Here is a 17,939-nt window from a genome sequence, read left to right on the forward strand (position 1 = left end):
GTTATTTAAGCCCCTCATGGGGTTTTTATTGTATATATGAGCATTTGTGCCTGTCGTAGACATGCGCAGAGCAAGTTCAGTCAGGGAACCTCAGTGCAGTTGCTGCCGGCCGTTAATTGGGCCGCCTCAGCATCACGCTCTCATTCACATGATTCACTCAGCCAATCACACACTCACTCCATCTTCATACCGGCTACTTTAACCGGAGGTTTGCATTCCTCCTCTTGCTTGCTTGCTGCTGCTGCCGTATCAGCGTGCTGCTGTATACAAACCTGCTGCTGTATCAGCGTGCTGCTGTATACAAACCTGCTGCTCACCCACCTCCACCCCAGCTACCACCTGTCGTTTTGGATCTACTGTTTAGGTATGGGGGATTAAGAGTCCCTATGGTCGGGACTGATGCGCTTGATCTGAGTACCTAAAAAGCAGATCCAATACATCGCCAAACCATAATAAATATATTGCTCATGTTATTCAATAAATATATATTCCATCCATTCTTGAGTTGTCCTGACTGAACTATCTCCTTGCTCTTAATGTTTTATGTCGGTGCTTAATCGTGCCGAGCAGGGAGAAAATCCAGCAGAGCCGTACGCCATGTCAAATATCATATGCACACTCATTACTCATTCTGTAATAAATATTGGTAAATCTATCCGTGAGTTGTCTGACTGAACTAATTATATTTTCATTGTTGGCCGCAGATACATTAAGCAGGGGCCGCAGGTTGAGTAGCACTGCCATGAGGGTACCAGACGCACTGTTGAATACCTATGATCTAGTACGTTACAGAATAGATATTTTGTATTTGTTTTAATTCTGTTTTTCCAGATAAGTTACTATGCTGGTTGTTCTTGTCTGAGCGACCGGACTCAGTTCCCATCCTTCTTCAGAACAATGCCAAGTTTTGTCTTCCAGGTGAACTTCTATAACAATAGATGTGTTGGTATCTAATAGTTCATGTTTCAGAAACTGGAATACTCGAACCCATGGGGTGGGCAACTTTGATGTAGGAGAGGGCCACTATATTTCTACACTCACTCCAGAGGGCCACTATATTTCCACACACACTCCAGAGGGAGACTATATTTCCACACTCACTCCAGAGGGCCACTATATTTCTACACGCACTCCAGAGGGGCACTATATTTCCACACTCACTCCAGAGGGCCACTATATTTCCACACTCACTCCAGAGGGCCACTATATTTCTACACTCACTCCAGAGGGGCACTATATTTCCACACTCACTCCAGAGGGCCACTATATTTCCACACTCACTCCAGAGGGCCACTATAGTTCCACACTCACTCCAGAGAGAGGGCCACTGTATTTCCACACTGACAAGCCAGATGGCCACTGTATTTCCACACTTAATCCAGAGGGCCACTGTATTTCCAAACTGACTCCAGAGGGCCACTGTATTTCCACACTCACTCCAGAGGGCCACTGTATTTCCACACTCACTCCAGAGGGCCACTGTATTTCCACACTGACTCCAGAGGGCCACTGTATTTCCACACTCACTCCAGAGAGCCACTATAGTTCCACACTCACTCCAGAGAGAGGGCCACTGTATTTCCACATTGACAAGCCAGAGGGCCACTGTATTTCCACACTTAATCCAGAGGGCCACTGTATTTCCAAACTGACTCCAGAGGGCCACTGTATTTCCACACTCACTCCAGAGGGCCACTGTATTTCCACACTCACTCCAGAGGGCCACTGTATTTCCACACTGACTCCAGAGGGCCACTGTATTTCCACACTTACTCCAGAGGGCCACTGTATTTCCACACTGACTCCAGAGGGCGACTGTATTTCCACACTCACTCCAGAGGGCCACTATATTTCCACACTCACTCCAGAGGGCCACTGTATTTCCACACTCACTCCAGAGGGCCACTATATTTCCACACTCACTCTAGAGGGTCACATTGCATATACTGTTGGGTAGAAATATCTTATCTCCATTCTAGCTCAACACGCGTTGCACTGCGACACGTTTTGAGTTTGGGATCTTCTATTTTAGCTATTCTTTAACAGACTCCTGAATTATTATTTGCTATTTTTGCTAAGATTAATTGGAATCCTGAAAAGTAGGCCTAACATTTGTATTTAATTTCAAATGCATTTATTTATACTTATGTTAACTTAAATTAAACGTATACTTAAATTCAAATGCATTGGAAATAAAAAGACAATTGAAATTGTAATTATGCTACTAATCTTGACCATTATAGATGTAATTAAAGCGGGTCATGTTTGCATGTTTGGAATTGTAACTGCTGAAATCAATAATATAACAGTATTCCAATATTAACCTGCAGGCCACATAAGTGAACACGGGGCCGCATGTGGCCCCTGTGCCGCCGTTTGGCCATGTACTGTATGATCTAACCTAAGTACATTTCCGTCCATTGTTCGTCCACTCAGGTGCGAGCTATGCTCCAGACTATGAGGTGGTTCGAGTGGACGTGGGTAGGACTGTTGTTCAGTGATGATGATGGTGGCCGTGACGCAGCCCGATTATTTCACTCTGGTCTGGACCAGTCTGGTCTGGGTTGTGTGGCTTATTCAGAGGCTCTGCCCTTCCACAATGACCTGGATAAACTCCAGAGGATTGTCTCTGTGATGAAGACGTCCACAGCTCGTGTGGTCATTATGTTTGGATACGGGCCCTATATGTATAATGTCTTGGATGAGGTTTGTGTTACGATACATCTGTGGAGGATGTTAATTCAGGGATTCGTAATTAGAATAATCTAAAATGAGAATGTATTGAAAGAAAGACATGCCTTTCATTTCTTTCGAAACGATGAACAGGTGGTTCAGCAGAATGTGACAGGTCTGCAATGGATCTTACCTGCCACTGCAAGTTGGTGGGAAGACGGTTATCTCGAATCTCCTCACTACCTGCCGTACCTGAGAGGCACCCTGGGTTTTGCCATCCGTCGTGGAGAGATACCAGGTTTCAAGGACTTTCTCTTAAAAATACGTCCTGACAATGACCAGGAGGATAACGTAGTAAGTATTTTTGTTTAATTTGATTGTATATTTATTTAATTGTATGTCTTTAAATGTCTCAATGAATTGAATACAGGACCACAATGGACACAAGCCCTTAGGACATGTTGTGTTAACCTTTTTGCACCATTGTATAATTGTACCACTGTAGTATCTGCAAACTGTGAATGAAGTGAATAATCAATACATTCATTGATTAATTGTATTTACAGGTATTCTTATGAATGAATTGTGTTCTTTCAGGTGAGGCAGTTTTGGGAACACACATTTCAGTGTACATTTTCACCCCCTCCACCAGAGTGGGTGGACGCTGGTGGAAGGGTGTGTACTGGACAAGAGGACCTGGCAGAAACTACCCTGTTGGATGTGTCTGACCTCAGGCCAGAGTACAATGTGTACAAGGCTGTGTATTCTCTGGCCCTCGCCCTCCATGACATGTTGCAGTGTGTGCCAGGAAGAGGGCCTTTCCCTGGGCACAGCTGTGCCACTTTGCAGACAATACAGCCATGGCAGGTGGGTTATTAATTCAGTTAACCTGTAGGATTCTTTTTATTTATTGTTTATTTGCACATTTAAAAACAACACATTTGAAAGAACAACACATTATTAGGTTGTGCAGGTGAGACTTAGAAAACCATGTGGGGTTTATAAAGTTAGACCGGCAGCTGCCGGAGTAGGTGGATGGATTATGACAGCTCCGTTCCGCTGCTCTGTCGGTCCGTTCGGCAGCCGCGGTCCAGCCGCCGCAACTGCCGGTAATAGCCGCGGCGCTGCCGTGGGGGGGTGGAGGAGCAGCATGTGCTGGGGGATTATGACACTCGACTGCCATTCACTTCTGCGGCAGTGCGTTTGGTCCGACATGCGTTGCGTCGTGCTTGCGGTTATGGTTAAGGGTAAGGGTTTGGGGTAGAGTTACAGACTGATACCGCCGGGAAACACTACCGACTGCCGCTGGTGTTCCGCGGCAGATGCCGCTGCCGAAAAATGCACTTGCACTCTCTCCTACATTGAAGAGGCTGACTTTTGAAGGTGGTCTGTATAGGGGGCAGGTGGTAATCACATGTTCTTCTGAAGGTGGTCTGTATAGGGGGCAGGTGGTAATCACATGTTCTTCTGAAGGTGGTCTGTATAGGGGGTTAGGTGGTAATTACATGTTCTTCTGAAGGTGGTCTGTATAGGGGGCAGGTGGTAATCACATGTTCTTCTGAAGGTGGTCTGTATAGGGGGTTAGGTGGTAATTACATGTTCTTCTGAAGGTGGTCTGTATAGGGGGCAGGTGGTAATCACATGTTCTTCTGAAGGTGGTCTGTATAGGGGGCAGGTGGTAATTACATGTTCTTCTGAAGGTGGTCTGTATAGGGGGCAGGTGGTAATCACATGTTCTTCTGAAGGTGGTCTGTATAGGGGGCAGGTGGTAATCACATGTTCTTCTGAAGGTGGTCTGTATATGGGGTTAGGTGGTAATCACATTTAAATAAAATACACGTTTACCGCTGTGTCTTCTTGTCTAACAATGCAGTCATGCCTCTCTTCATTATGCAATAGTCACACAAGATGCAGAAGTCTTCCTCACTCCTAATTCTCAACAAATGTGGGTGACATTATGAATATGGTTTTGTTCAAAGGCAATGCATAATGTAAGGGGTAGAGCACATGATTTAGTAATGAGGCTGGTGGTGGAAGATAGCAACTCAGCAACAGGAACACCCCTTGCACAATGCTTAAATCCCCAAATAGTGTGTAGCGTGACTTGGGCACATAATATGATCCTTAAGTATGTTTTTAAAGTCTCTTGCTCTTCATGATTCTGCTCATCACCATTTCTAGCTTCTCTATTACCTGGAAAAGGTCAACTTCACCACATCTGGTGGTGATCGTGTATACTTTGATGAGAATGGTGATGCTTTACCAATCTTCGATATATTGAACTGGGCGTGGCTCCCTGATGGAAGCACAAAGATTCACAACGTAGGTGTGGTCAAGATGACAGCCTCCGGAGATGAAGAATTCACCCTCGATGAAGACATAATCTTCTGGAACTTTCAATCTGCAAAAGTAATTTCAGCTTTCTAAAATTTTTAATTGAGCTCATGATGTGAATGAAATTTATATTTAAACTGATCATTTTTACTTTCCTCTGTAGCCTCCTCGGTCGGTGTGCAGTGAGAGCTGTTCTCCTGGAACCCGTGTGGCCAGAAGGAAAGGAGAACCTGTCTGCTGCTACGACTGCATTGCTTGTTCTGAGGGAGAGTTCAGCAATGAGACAGGTAGGGTTACATAATGTAGCTACAGTATATGTACAGAAGGTTATAAGAAGATACGTGTCTGTCCCTTTAATCTTGTCCTATTTGTTAGACTCTACAGAGTGCACCAGTTGTCCAGAGGACTTCTGGTCCAGTCCCCAGCATGACCACTGTGTCCCTAAGAGCATTGAGTTCCTGTCCTACCATGAGTCCCTGGGAATCTCCTTAACAACCATCTCATTGCTAGGAACATTTGTCTGTGCTATTGTCCTGGGGATCTTTGTTTATCATAAAGAGACGCCCATGGTCCGCGCGAACAACTCAGAACTCAGCTTCCAACTCTTGCTTTCACTCAAACTATGTTTCTTGTGCTCACTCCTGTTCATTGGTCGGCCCAGACTCTGGACTTGTCAGCTGAGGCATGCAGTATTTGGGATCAGCTTTGTGCTGTGTGTCTCCTGCATCCTGGTAAAGACTATGGTGGTGCTGGCTGTGTTCAAGGCCTCCAAGCCTGGTGGTGCAGACATCATGAAGTTTTTTGGTGCTATGCAGCAGAGAGGAACAGTTCTGGTTCTTACTGCCATCCAGGCAATAATCTGCATAGTCTGGCTTGTGTCTGCCTCACCATTTCCTCATAAAAACACACAATACTATTCTGAAACGATAGTCCATGAGTGCGATGTTGGCTCAATATATGGTTTTGCGGTGTTACTAGGTTATATTGGATTACTGGCACTCCTGAGTTTCGTCCTAGCATTCATGGCAAGGAATCTTCCAGACAACTTCAATGAAGCCAAGTTAATCACTTTCAGCATGTTGATCTTCTGTGCCGTGTGGATAGCCTTCATACCAGCATATATCAGCTCTCCAGGCAAATATGCAGATGTAGTGGAGGTGTTTGCTATTCTAGCATCTGGTTTGGGCATTTTGCTGGCGCTGTTTGGACCAAAGTGTTACATAATCCTTTTGAAACCTGAGAAAAACACAAAGAAGTCCATCATGGGTCGAGGTGCCACCAAGACGTAGAATCACAAATTAAATGTCAAAACAGATTATTTGTGTGTATTTTATGTATATGGATATATCGGATCTCTGATGGTAGAAGTTGATAGTAGATTAAGTAGAAGATTCAATTACTACTACTACTACTACTACTACTACTACTAATAATAATAATAATAATATTTAGTTTAAAATAATGAACTGGAAAATAATATATATATTTTGTAATGTGAAATAAATTGCCTGTCAAATTAATATATATATATATATATATATATATATATATATATACACACACACACACACACACACACACACACACACACACACACACACACACACACACACACACACATATATATATATTGCTGATAACCTTGTTAGTAATAGAGTCAATTTTCTACCATATTAAACTACATCTAGTCAGATATACAAACATCTATTATCTGGGATAAAGGAGAAGTTGATTACCCTCCCTTAGAGACTGTTTGTTGATGTTAGAGCTATATTGACAATAAACCATGTGCACTCCCCATTATCTTTGGGTCAAAATACTATACTATACTAAAGTATGTACAGTAAGATGCAAATTATGTATCGGTTTTAAATTGGCAAATTTAGCCTTTGTGTCAAACAGCATTACTTTGTGAAGGCCTCTGGTTTCAATGGGTTAAAGCTGCTTTGATTAATATTTTCAAAAACATATTTCAAAACATACAAGAGATATAATTATAATAAAAAAATAAAGACAGTTTGGACATACACGGTTTCCACCCGGCAGTGTGGATATGTAGAATGTGAAAAATGTGAATGTAAGAAAATGTTTAAATAGTTCACCTTTTCCCTACTGTTGATGATCACTGTTGCTGTGTTTATGTGAATACATTTTATATAGTATTTTAATGCATCTGTGTAATTTATGTAATGTATGCACGCGCACACACACACACACACACACACACACACACACACACACACACACACACACACACTGCAGGTTACAAAACCTAGCCTAGTGACTGCACAAACACACACTCTACCCACACAAACACCCACACAAACACTCTTTATGTCACATCATTGTAGACAGGGAAACTGGACATCAGGATTAAAGGCATTAAACTTACGCTATTGACAGTCTTGTCAAATAAACAATAAACGATAAGATCAGCTAACTTGCCAAGCCATTGAACCATGTGATATTCAATTGGTGTTATTGCAATGTTTCAACCTTGTGTTATTTAAATTGCCTCTAAGGCCTGGGTTAATTAACACATTTCCCGCCAGAGGTGTCAAAATAGGTAGTTCTAATGCCAGGGATTAGGGGCAAATCCCCTACTCTTAGAAATGTATAGAATATTCTCTGGTGGGGCTATAAGGAATATCTCAAAAGAAGAAGTAGAATGTCTGCTTTAATGGAAAATAAACTGAGTTGATAACTATGTTCTGTTATGTAGGTATCAACACTTGAATACATTGTGTTTTCACAAAAAACATGGTCCTGAAAACACTATTCAGTTAAATGCAGTTGAAGTTTCAGTTAGCTTTGTAGTTAGCTAGGCTAGGTTATATTATGGCTACATACACACATCAAATTAAAGATAATTTTGTCTACTTTAATGTAAAACAAAGAAATATTCCATTATGTTCCATTGTGTAAATATTAGTCTCTGAATGCAGCATGGTATTTCAACGAGTGAAAGGTCTGTGACACCGAATCTACATGTTCACGTAGTCCCAGCAGAGGATGTTCTGTGGATGCATTCGCAGAAATCAATTTATGACATGACACAGTTTTGGGAAATATACATCCATAACATCCATTCTGTTAGGACTTTGTGAACATGCTATATCTTAGAATACATAGAATGTATATTGTAATCCAAAAAAAAGTGAGTTTCTACCATGCTCCATTATGTAATTCACAGTTGAATACCGATTCGTCCAATCAATAAGAATAGTGAATAGAATAGACAGCACTGTCATCTGACAGTGACCCTTTTATTTTAGCCACATCACACTTCAACTTTACTATATATAAAATATATATATTATATATATATAGTTTTACATTCAAAGTGATAATTTATTATTACTGTAGCATACTGCACTGTACCATACCGTGCTGTTCTGTGCAATACTGTACCGTACTGTACTGTACCATACTGTACTGTACTGCACTGTACTGTGCCATACTGTACTGTGCCACACTGCACTGTGCCATACTGTACTGTACTGTACTGTACTGTACTGTACTGTACTGTACTGTACTGTACTGTACTGTACTGTACCAGACTGCACTGCTGCAGCCTGTATTTATACAGTACCAACAATAACAATAATAAAACAACAATAATACAGCATGTATTATAATCTAATCCAACCCCAATGATCCCCATATAAATAAAATAAATAAAATAATATATGGAAATACAATAAATAATATAATATATGGAAAATAAAATACAAATACAATGGACCCTCCTATGGTGCCAATATCAATACAGCATGGAATTGTGGGCGAAATCTAATCCAACCCCAATGAATTAAGATGCATTACAATACAATAAATACAATACAATAAATACAATAAAATACAAATACAATGGACCCTCCTATGGTGCCAATATCAATACAGCATGGAATTGTGGGCAATATCTAATGGATGGATAAAATAATGGGCCTTGCTATGAAAAGTGATATAAAAACCACTGCATTACTAAACCAACAGATGACTAAAACAAAATCTGCAGTCAAAACAACACTGGGTCAAAATCAACACTGTGTGTGTGTGTGTGTGTGTGTGTGTGTGTGTGTGTGTGTGTGTGTGTGTGTGTGTGTGGGGGGGGGGGGGGGGGGGACAAAAAACAGTTTAGTCTACATGATAGTCCTGGTAGTTTGCTTTGGTGTGGTACAGCATGTCACAGAGGCCTCTACACAAAGGGACCTGACACTGGCTGCACTGGAACCTTGTCTCTCTGCGGTGCTTCCCTTGTCTGATATGTACCCTGCACGCCTTAGTTGGGTACTTCTTGTTTTTTGTTACTGGGAGTAACAGTTGATGGAGCCGTTGGTTGCCATCAAGCCTGGAAGGTGGGTCGTAGTGTGGTGCCCTCGGGCAGTATTGGTACTGGGGCTCGGGCTCATCCTCTTCCTCATACTCTTCTCCTTCCTCCTCTCCTTCTTCATCTTCTCCTTCATCTTCTCCTTCCTCTTCCTCTCTCCGTTTCTCTCTCAGGGTGGTCCACGACGTCACCACACTCTGAATGAACCCATACAGGGCTTTTTTGCTGCCTGGGTTCTTCACCTTGTAAAGGACATAGGTGTTGTACATTTAAATCTACATGACAATTTTTTTGTCCACTTGCAGGTCTTCCTCACAAAGAAATAGTAGGCCAGGTTCTGGTCCAATTTGTCTACACCATTCATGCAGTGCTTGTATTCTCACATGCACACTGGCTTTGTTGCTGCCACCTTGTCTTTCTGGCCTGCCTGCTTCTCCAGGACCTGTACCATTGCATGCTGGTGGAATGTAGTGATCATTTTCACCACCCTCCTGTCACACAATGCCACCACCATGACATTGTCATCGTGGCGCATGACCGTGTCCCCCATCTTCAGCAAGGCCTGGACACTGTGATGTCTTCTGGTTCCCCTCTCCATTTCCTTAAAGTGCCACAGGTGTGGATCTGCAGACCCAGGAGAACTTTACAGAGGCGCACCGAATTGTAATAATTGTCCATCCAGAGCCGGTAACAGAAACCGGTCAACCCTTACAGCAGGAAGACAACTACCTCTTGTACCAAAGGTACGTCACGAGGCCCAGTAAGAGGTACAACAGGCCCGCCACTGTATGGTTTCATGGCCCAACAAAACCCTGTCTTACTGTCTGCCAAAATGTAGGACTTTATGCCAAATTTAATGGGTTTTGGTGGGTTGTACACTTTAAAGCCTAGCCTACCACGCCAGAGAAGAGTCCCCTATGCTAAATGCTAAATGCTAAATGCTAAATGCCTAAATTGTAAATGCTGATGTCCTTGCCTGGCATGAACATCTCCTTGAACTTTGCCAGAAGGTAGTCCAAGACAGGGCGGATCTTACGCAACTTTTCATTTTCTGTAAGATTGTGATTGTCGGCGAAGTGCAGGTTGCTCCAGATGAGTTGGAACCTGTTCCTGGACATGGTCCTGTTGAAGTATGGGGTGGCTGTTGGCTCATCCGTTGCCCAGTAAAGTTCCAGTTCTGGCTTCTGTACCAGACCTATCAGGAAAAGCAGCCCAAAGAAACGCTTCAGTTCCATCACTTCGACTGGTACCCATGCGTGGTGTTTAGAATGTGGCAGGTCAGTCGGGGTTCTCTGTTCAGCATACAGGTTGGTCTGGTGTGTGAGCAGCTCATCGGTTAATAACAGGTCCAGGAAGTCGACAGGGTTGTTCGACTGGAGCTCAGCAGCAGCACCACGAGGCCCGGGAGTGGCAGTGAAGGGGAGGTTCGTTGGATGCCAGTCCGTCATCTGGTCAGACCAAACTGTCTCTGGCATGCCTATAAATGATAGAAATACATTATTTTACCATAAAATCACACCAATGTGAACTGAGTGGTGCAACTATACTTTTATTGTTATAGTTTCTGTGGGGGTCCCCGGGGGGTTGTGAAGCTCAACAGCTGGATGTGACAGACATAGGAACACACATTGCTGTTCCTTGGAGTAGCTGCACCACTCAAAAATACATGTTTTTTATTTGTGTGCTAAATGTGTGATGAGCAGAAAAGGTTCTTACGTTTCTTACTGCCTTTACGGCGAACAGGTGGGACTGCAGTAGAAGCTGTGGATGGCTCAGCTGGCCTTGACATGTATAGAAATACATACTTTTATCCTAAAAATACATGTTTTTTATAATTATTTGTGTGCTAAATGTGTGATGAGCAGAAAAGGTCCTTACGTTTCTTACTGCCTTTACGGCGAACAGTAGAAGGTGTGGAGGACAACTGAACTGGCTTGTTACCACCTGGAATTATAGAAATAATTTTTTTGTGTGGTAAATATTTGACTGTATTCTGTGCCATTTACATTTCTGACTAATAAAGTAAATTCATACTTGTGCTACAGCCAGCACGGCAGCAGTGGATGAAGTGGGAGCCTCTTCCCCTTCCTCTGGATCTGACAGTATAAATAGTAGTAGTAGTAATAGTAGTAGATGGAATAATGAACAGAAAATCCATTTGTTTCCACCCTGAGCACATCACACTCAGAAGCACACAAGGTTCCTTCCTACCTTTGCTATGGGCAACAGAATGTGCAGAATGAGACGTGGGCTGACTGGGCTCCATATCAGCAAACTCATCTGAAAAAATAAATAAATCATAGTACACAAAATCAATTTACAACGTAGGCATTTATCAAACATTTAGCAAAAATATCTTCTCTTATCATGTAGTAGATCTTGTATCTTTTATATACTGCAATCATGCAGTATATCAAATGTCTTTTGTGAATTATATTTATCCTGTTCAATCATGCTCTAAATGTTTTTATTGTACAGAAAGTTCCTACTTCTGCAACGGCCAACAGATTGCGAAGAATGTGACACCAGCTTCCCCATCAGCACACTCATCATCTGAAATAAAATCATCACATACACAAAAGCAATTTACAAAAGGCTCTTCTCTTCTGTCATCGTGTGTTAGATATTTTATTTTTTATATACTGCAATGTGATTTTCCTACCTCTGCTACTATCACAATCATGCTGTAAATGTCCTATTTTCTGATGAACTGAAAATGGTGGGCTCTGTTGTAAACAAGTGCTTTATCATGGTTTCGTCCACAAAGTAGCAGTTTTTGTATTGACCTGTGCTTTTGTTTGAACTGTACTCATTATACATACTGTGAAATGAAATGATCAATCATGCTGTGTTGAGCAAGACATTCCTTTGTATTGATGAGATGGCTGTGTGAGTGAGACATTCCAAGCAAGGAGAGATATCAGTTTTTGTATTGACGTGTGCTTGTTTGAAATGTACTGATTATACATACTGTGAAATAAAATGATCAATCAATGTTTTTTATTGTGTCTTACATGATACAGGGCTGAATGTCTTCATTTCACAGGGTTGTCCCACTCACAGTCTCACACCCATCTTCCACACAGTATCATGAATACCAGGGTTGCCATGTCCACTTATTTATAAGCTACCTTCGGGCTTGTTTTATTTATTTTCATGTCAAGGACCCCACAATTATTTTCCTTGCCTAAAGGGGTGCTCTCCTCTCCTCTCCTCACAACACGTCACAACGCGACGCATTGTGAGCTTGTAGATCTGTTATTTTCAAATAGCTGATGTATTTGAATTATACTAGGCACTCAACCTATATACTGTATTGCTTATTCTGGGCTTGCTTTTCTGGACCTGGTTGCTTATTTCTCTCACAAACCCTGGCAACACCGGGCAGGCTAATCTAATCCCATTGCTTGGAATGGCATGGTAACCGATCTGGTAACCAATCGGTGCAGATCGGTTACCTTGCCGACGGACCCCCAGATATGGGATCTGATTCTGTAGCGGCGGAGGAGGTTCATTGGGTGGAGGAGGCGGGACGGTGGAAGGGCGAGGGAAAGAAGAGAGATGCACTCATGCACACACAGCTGTACGCGCTGTGAGGATACTTTTACTTTATACGATAAACAAATTATACATACCCGTGTCGTACAGCGATGGGCATGGAGGTCTGGGGCTTGGAATCCAGGTGGTCGAGGTGTCAGCATCGGGGTCGCGGTCACTGTCCAACTTGCTTTCGGTTTCTTCATCAAAGTACAGATTTGCACGGCGGACAGTGGTTTTCCGAGAGGTTCTTCGGAGCCCTTTTGTGGACAGACCGGGGCTGGGCACATCCACAGGTAAGGGAACAACAACCTCTCGCTGCTGTTGCTCAACTCCCGACACCGATGGGGATAATCGGGGGGCAATCGGGATCGGGGACGTTTTTGCCACTTTCTTCAGTTTCTTTGGAGGATGCTCAGGACGGGGTGGGGGGTCTTCACTGGAATCGGGGAAGTTTTTTTTTCTTCTGGAGGACGGGGTGGATCGACGGCAATCGGGGTCTCTTCTTTCTTTGGGGGGGGGACGGTTCAGTTTCATCACATCATGAATCGTTCTCCAAATTCTTGAGCTTGGCTGTTTGTTTACCAATGGCCTATCTCTCTCTCTCTACTATACTATACTATACTATAAACTAAAATTGAAAACTATATAATTACTCACTAACTACCTAACACTAAATAAAATGTTACGCTTACTGGATACAATTGGTTACTTTGGCTACTTTGTGCATGGTGTTTTTGATCACGTGCTGTGGCGGTGTCCTTTCATGTAGACGTTCGGGGTTTACAGCGATGGGTGCGCATGTTGAAATTAACATATAATGGGGGAATCCCCAGTCACGGCTTTCTCGGGTTTGGCGTAGAACGAGACAAAAGTAGGTTCTCGTGTTCCTCGTTTTTGGCGGCCTTCATGTTAAATAACATCATTGTTTGTGTGCGTGTGTGTGTGTGTGTGTGTGTGTGTGTGTGCCTGCCTGCCTGCATTCCTGCATGCGTGCGTGCGTGTGTGCCTGCCTGCCTGCCTGCCTGCGTGCGTGTGTGTGTGCGTGCGTTGAACATGCCTTGGGCTTTACTCTTGTTTTCCATCACACTTCAGTGGTAATCAGGAGTGGCCACCTGAGAAGTGGGGAGGACTGACCACTGCTCTGATTAACAACTTCAGAGCTGAACAGTTTTTATGGTGCCCAAAGTTTCCAGGTGCCACTGACCGGCAACCTGCCACTGACCGGCAACCTGCCTCTGACCGGCAACCTGCCACTGACCGGCAACCTGCCACTGACCGGCAACCTGCCACTGACCGGCAACCTGCCTCTGACCGGCAACCTGCCACTGACCGGCAACCTGCCACTGACCGGCAACCTGCCTCTGACCGGCAACCTGCCACTGACCGGCAACCTGCCACTGACCGCCAACCTGCCACTGACCACCAACCTGCCACTGACCACCACCCTGACACTGACTAAGGCGACATGTTGCGAACCGATTTGCAAGTTTATTGCGGATCTCATTGTCTCTCGTAACATACAAAAGTATTGGCATCAAAATGTACTTAATTAACCAAAAGTATAAGTAAAATATATATAGAATATAAATGTCTTTCAAATGTCTAAAAAATCTTTTGAAAATAGCTGATCTACAAGCTCACAATGCGTCGCAATCGGCTATTTTCAAATGGCCTTAATGTATATAAGGCTGAAGTGGTTAAGGTATGTTTTGTAATAATAATAAAAATCTACAAAGTAACTAAAGTTTCCAAATAAATGTAGAGGAGTAAAAGTACAATATTGGGATTGGAGATGTAGTGGAGTAGAAGTAAAAGCATTGGAAATGACAAATGCTGAAATGAAATACAAATACCTCAACATTGAACTTAAAGATGGAGTGCCACGATTTTTTTCCACCCTAAAACATGATCATCAGGTAATATTATAATATAAGGAGGAAGAACTTTTTCCAAAAAGTGTACAGTATTTGTTAAAATCATGCTTTTATGTGGACACGCCCACCAGTTCATTAAGTATGCCTGGTTTGCCTGGTGGGTGGTGATGGGTGGTGATCTGAACCTGAACTGAAGCCACACCCACAGCTGTAGTATGATAAAGGGGGAGGGGTTAGGGGAGGGGCTGATAGTGTGATGTCACTATATTACTGTTTATTTCATTGGCCCGTTTGACTGTCAAGGGTTCAACCTCCAGGAAGAAACCCTACATACAAAGTTAATACACCATTGCACATAAAAACGACTCCAGGGTGTCTAATGAAGTACTGTCACCTCATAGACACATGAAAAACTGGAAAAATACAAAAATTGTGGCACTCCATCTTTAAGTACAGTACTTCCCCAGTGAGGGGTGGGAGAGGCTGGACAGCAGACGGCTGGACTTTGAATTTTTCTTAACTATACATTTCCATGACAGCAGACAGCCTAAGTACAAATATAATTTATGAAAAGCTACTACAGTGAAGTCGGTTCACAGAAGTTGTTGTGGGCTATGTGGGGATTATCTGACGAGGTACCATTTGAGTGGGCAAAACCTTACATTATACTAAATTATACTAAATTGTTTATGGGGTCAATATAAGTAAAATAATATAGCAGTTCCATAGGAGTATCTTTTAATATTTTTCCAAAAAGAATACAAACAGCCAATAGCATATTACAAAATTATCCCCCTCACTGGGGAAAACTCGGGGAGGAAAAATGGGCAAGCACCGGGGTGAGTTGTCCAGTATTCCTTCAGTGAATCTACTTTCCACCATTGATACCTACGTATGTATGTTAAGCCCTGCCTCTGTGTGTGCCTAAAGGCCCAGATCGGTGTTGTGAAAGATGACGTAATGTCGTCATCTGGCACAGGGGACGGCACTGCACTGTGTATAAAACCTAACAACTGGACACTGGATGGAGAAGGTGGGGGGGTTGTTAGACAGAGGAGGATAGTCATGAGGGCTTCTTTAGACATACAACTGTTTTCATACTTGATGATATTCTCTTCCTTCTCTCCTTTGTCTTCATCCTCTTCCTCTTCTTGTGAGTTACAGGCATCGTTTCATGGAGGAATGTACAAGGCTGGAGATGTGCTTCTGGGTGGTTTGTTTCCATTCCACCTGGCCTCTGTGTTCCCTGAGCTGACGTTCACACAGTCCAAGGAGCAGAAGCCCTCCTGCAGTCGGTGAGTATCACGAATAGCCAGCAAGACAACAACAACCTTGTATGGATTTATAGAAACATGAGATATAGGCTGTCAGGTGGAAACCTTCTCAAAACATGTGTTTGGATGGATCTAGGGTAGCACATTCACTTAAATATTTAATTAAAAAATAGCACAAAAAAAAATGTCACACTGTAGTATGACAAAGTAAGTAATTTATTAAACAAAAACAAAACGTTTAAATATGAAGATACAAGGTTTCTGCCCGACAGCAATGATATTGAAGGCTACAGTGTAATTGTGTGTGTTAGTTTTTTAATGAGGGCATTCAGAATGGCACAGATCATGGCTTTTGCCATCAGTGAGATCAACAGAGACCCCAGCCTGCTCCCCAATGTGACTCTTGGATACAATATCTATGACACCTGTTTAACGGTCGGAGTTGCAGTCCCTGCAGCGCTGTCACTGATCAGTGGGAGAGAGGAGCAGTTTACACTGGATCAGAGCTGTGTTGGGTCTCCTCCAGTACTTGGAATTGTGGGTCCTAGTACCTCAAAAAGTTCTATTACCCTCTCTAGAATATTAGGTGTATACAGAGTGCCCATGGTAAGTTTCCTATCCCCTTTCACCATAGCCTATTTTATTTAATTTTGCTTACTTGGCTATTTGCAAATCTATAATATGATCAATATTAAATTTGGTGTTTTTGCCGTTTGAAAGACATAGATCATAATTGTTGCTGTCGAGAAGAAACCTTGTGTCTCCATATTTCAACTTGCACTGCTTTTTTAATGCCCTATTTCTTCATTATGCTAGTGTTAGACAAAAGTATCAAACACAGCCGATCAACAAGGTCACAGTGTGACATGTTCTGAGCTTGTAGGCTGCTATTTTTCTTTCTTGTTTTGTCTTTTTCCCCCCTTTGTTTTTAAGTGAAAGTGTTAAGTAACTGCCCTTGGCCTGTGAAGGTCTGTTGGTTCATATGGTACAGAGTCACCTCTGTACAATTGAAGGAAATGATTGCCAGCTACAGTAGCTATTTCCACTATCTTCCTATGCTACATTGAAAGGTATTGAGCTTTTGACAGGATAAAACAAACGGTTTCAGAAGCTGCTTGTGGCATATCTAAGCACATTGTGCATATACATGGATGATCTATTGTGAATTAAATAAGTGCAATACAGGCTGTCTTATAGGTACCTATAATAAAAAGCAGACTTGGCAACCTGACTGTAGAAAGTAACAGTACGGTAAAGAACTTGGGGATCACTATTGATTCTGAACTGAATTTTAATTCACACATTAATCATGTTACCAAGATTGCCTTTTTTCATCTTAGAAATATTGCACGAATCAGAGCCTATTTGTCACTGGACGATGCAAAAACGCTAATCCACGCCTTTGTTTTTTCTCGGCTTGATTACTGCAATGCACTTTTTTCTGGATTGCCTAAGAAATCAACTGACAGATTACAACTTGTCCAAAATGCAGCAGCCAGAGTCTTAACTAGAACTAAGATGAGAGAACATATTACTCCAGTCTTGGCCTCATTGCACTGGCTTCCGGTTGTTTTTAGGATTGATTTTAAAATTCTTTTACTTGTTTATAAAGCTCTCAATGGTCTCGCACCTTCCTACCTACATGACTGCCTGCCGAAATATGTCCCAAACCGCCCCCTAAGGTCTTCCACTGCTGGCCTGCTCGCTTTGCCTAAAAAAATGGCAACTAAAAAATACGGGGAAGCAGCTTTTTGCTTCTACGGGCCGACGGCGTGGAACAAACTCCCACTGTACCTTCGACAGGCAGCCTCTGTAGACATTTTTAAAGCTCAGCTCAAGACCCACTTTTACACCCTTGCTTTTAATTGATTTATCTGTCTTTTAAAAAAAATGTTATTCATGTCCTCACTGTAT

General features: G+C 42.6%; 1 protein-coding gene across 1 annotated transcript in view; it reads left to right on the forward strand.

The window, feature by feature from the left end:
• The first annotated feature begins 6,558 nt into the window (after window positions 1-6,558).
• LOC306932970 (uncharacterized protein) overlaps window positions 6,559-17,939 on the forward strand; it is a 293,356-nt gene continuing 281,975 nt past the window's right edge. Inside the window, exon 1 of the mRNA XM_079514941.1 lies at window positions 6,559-6,583. The gene's annotated coding sequence lies outside the window, so the exon portion shown is untranslated. The remainder of the gene's footprint in view (window positions 6,584-17,939) is intronic.

Source organism: Electrona antarctica (assembly GCF_951216825.1).
Source record: "Electrona antarctica genome assembly, chromosome: 11".
Lineage (NCBI taxonomy): Eukaryota > Metazoa > Chordata > Actinopteri > Myctophiformes > Myctophidae > Electrona > Electrona antarctica.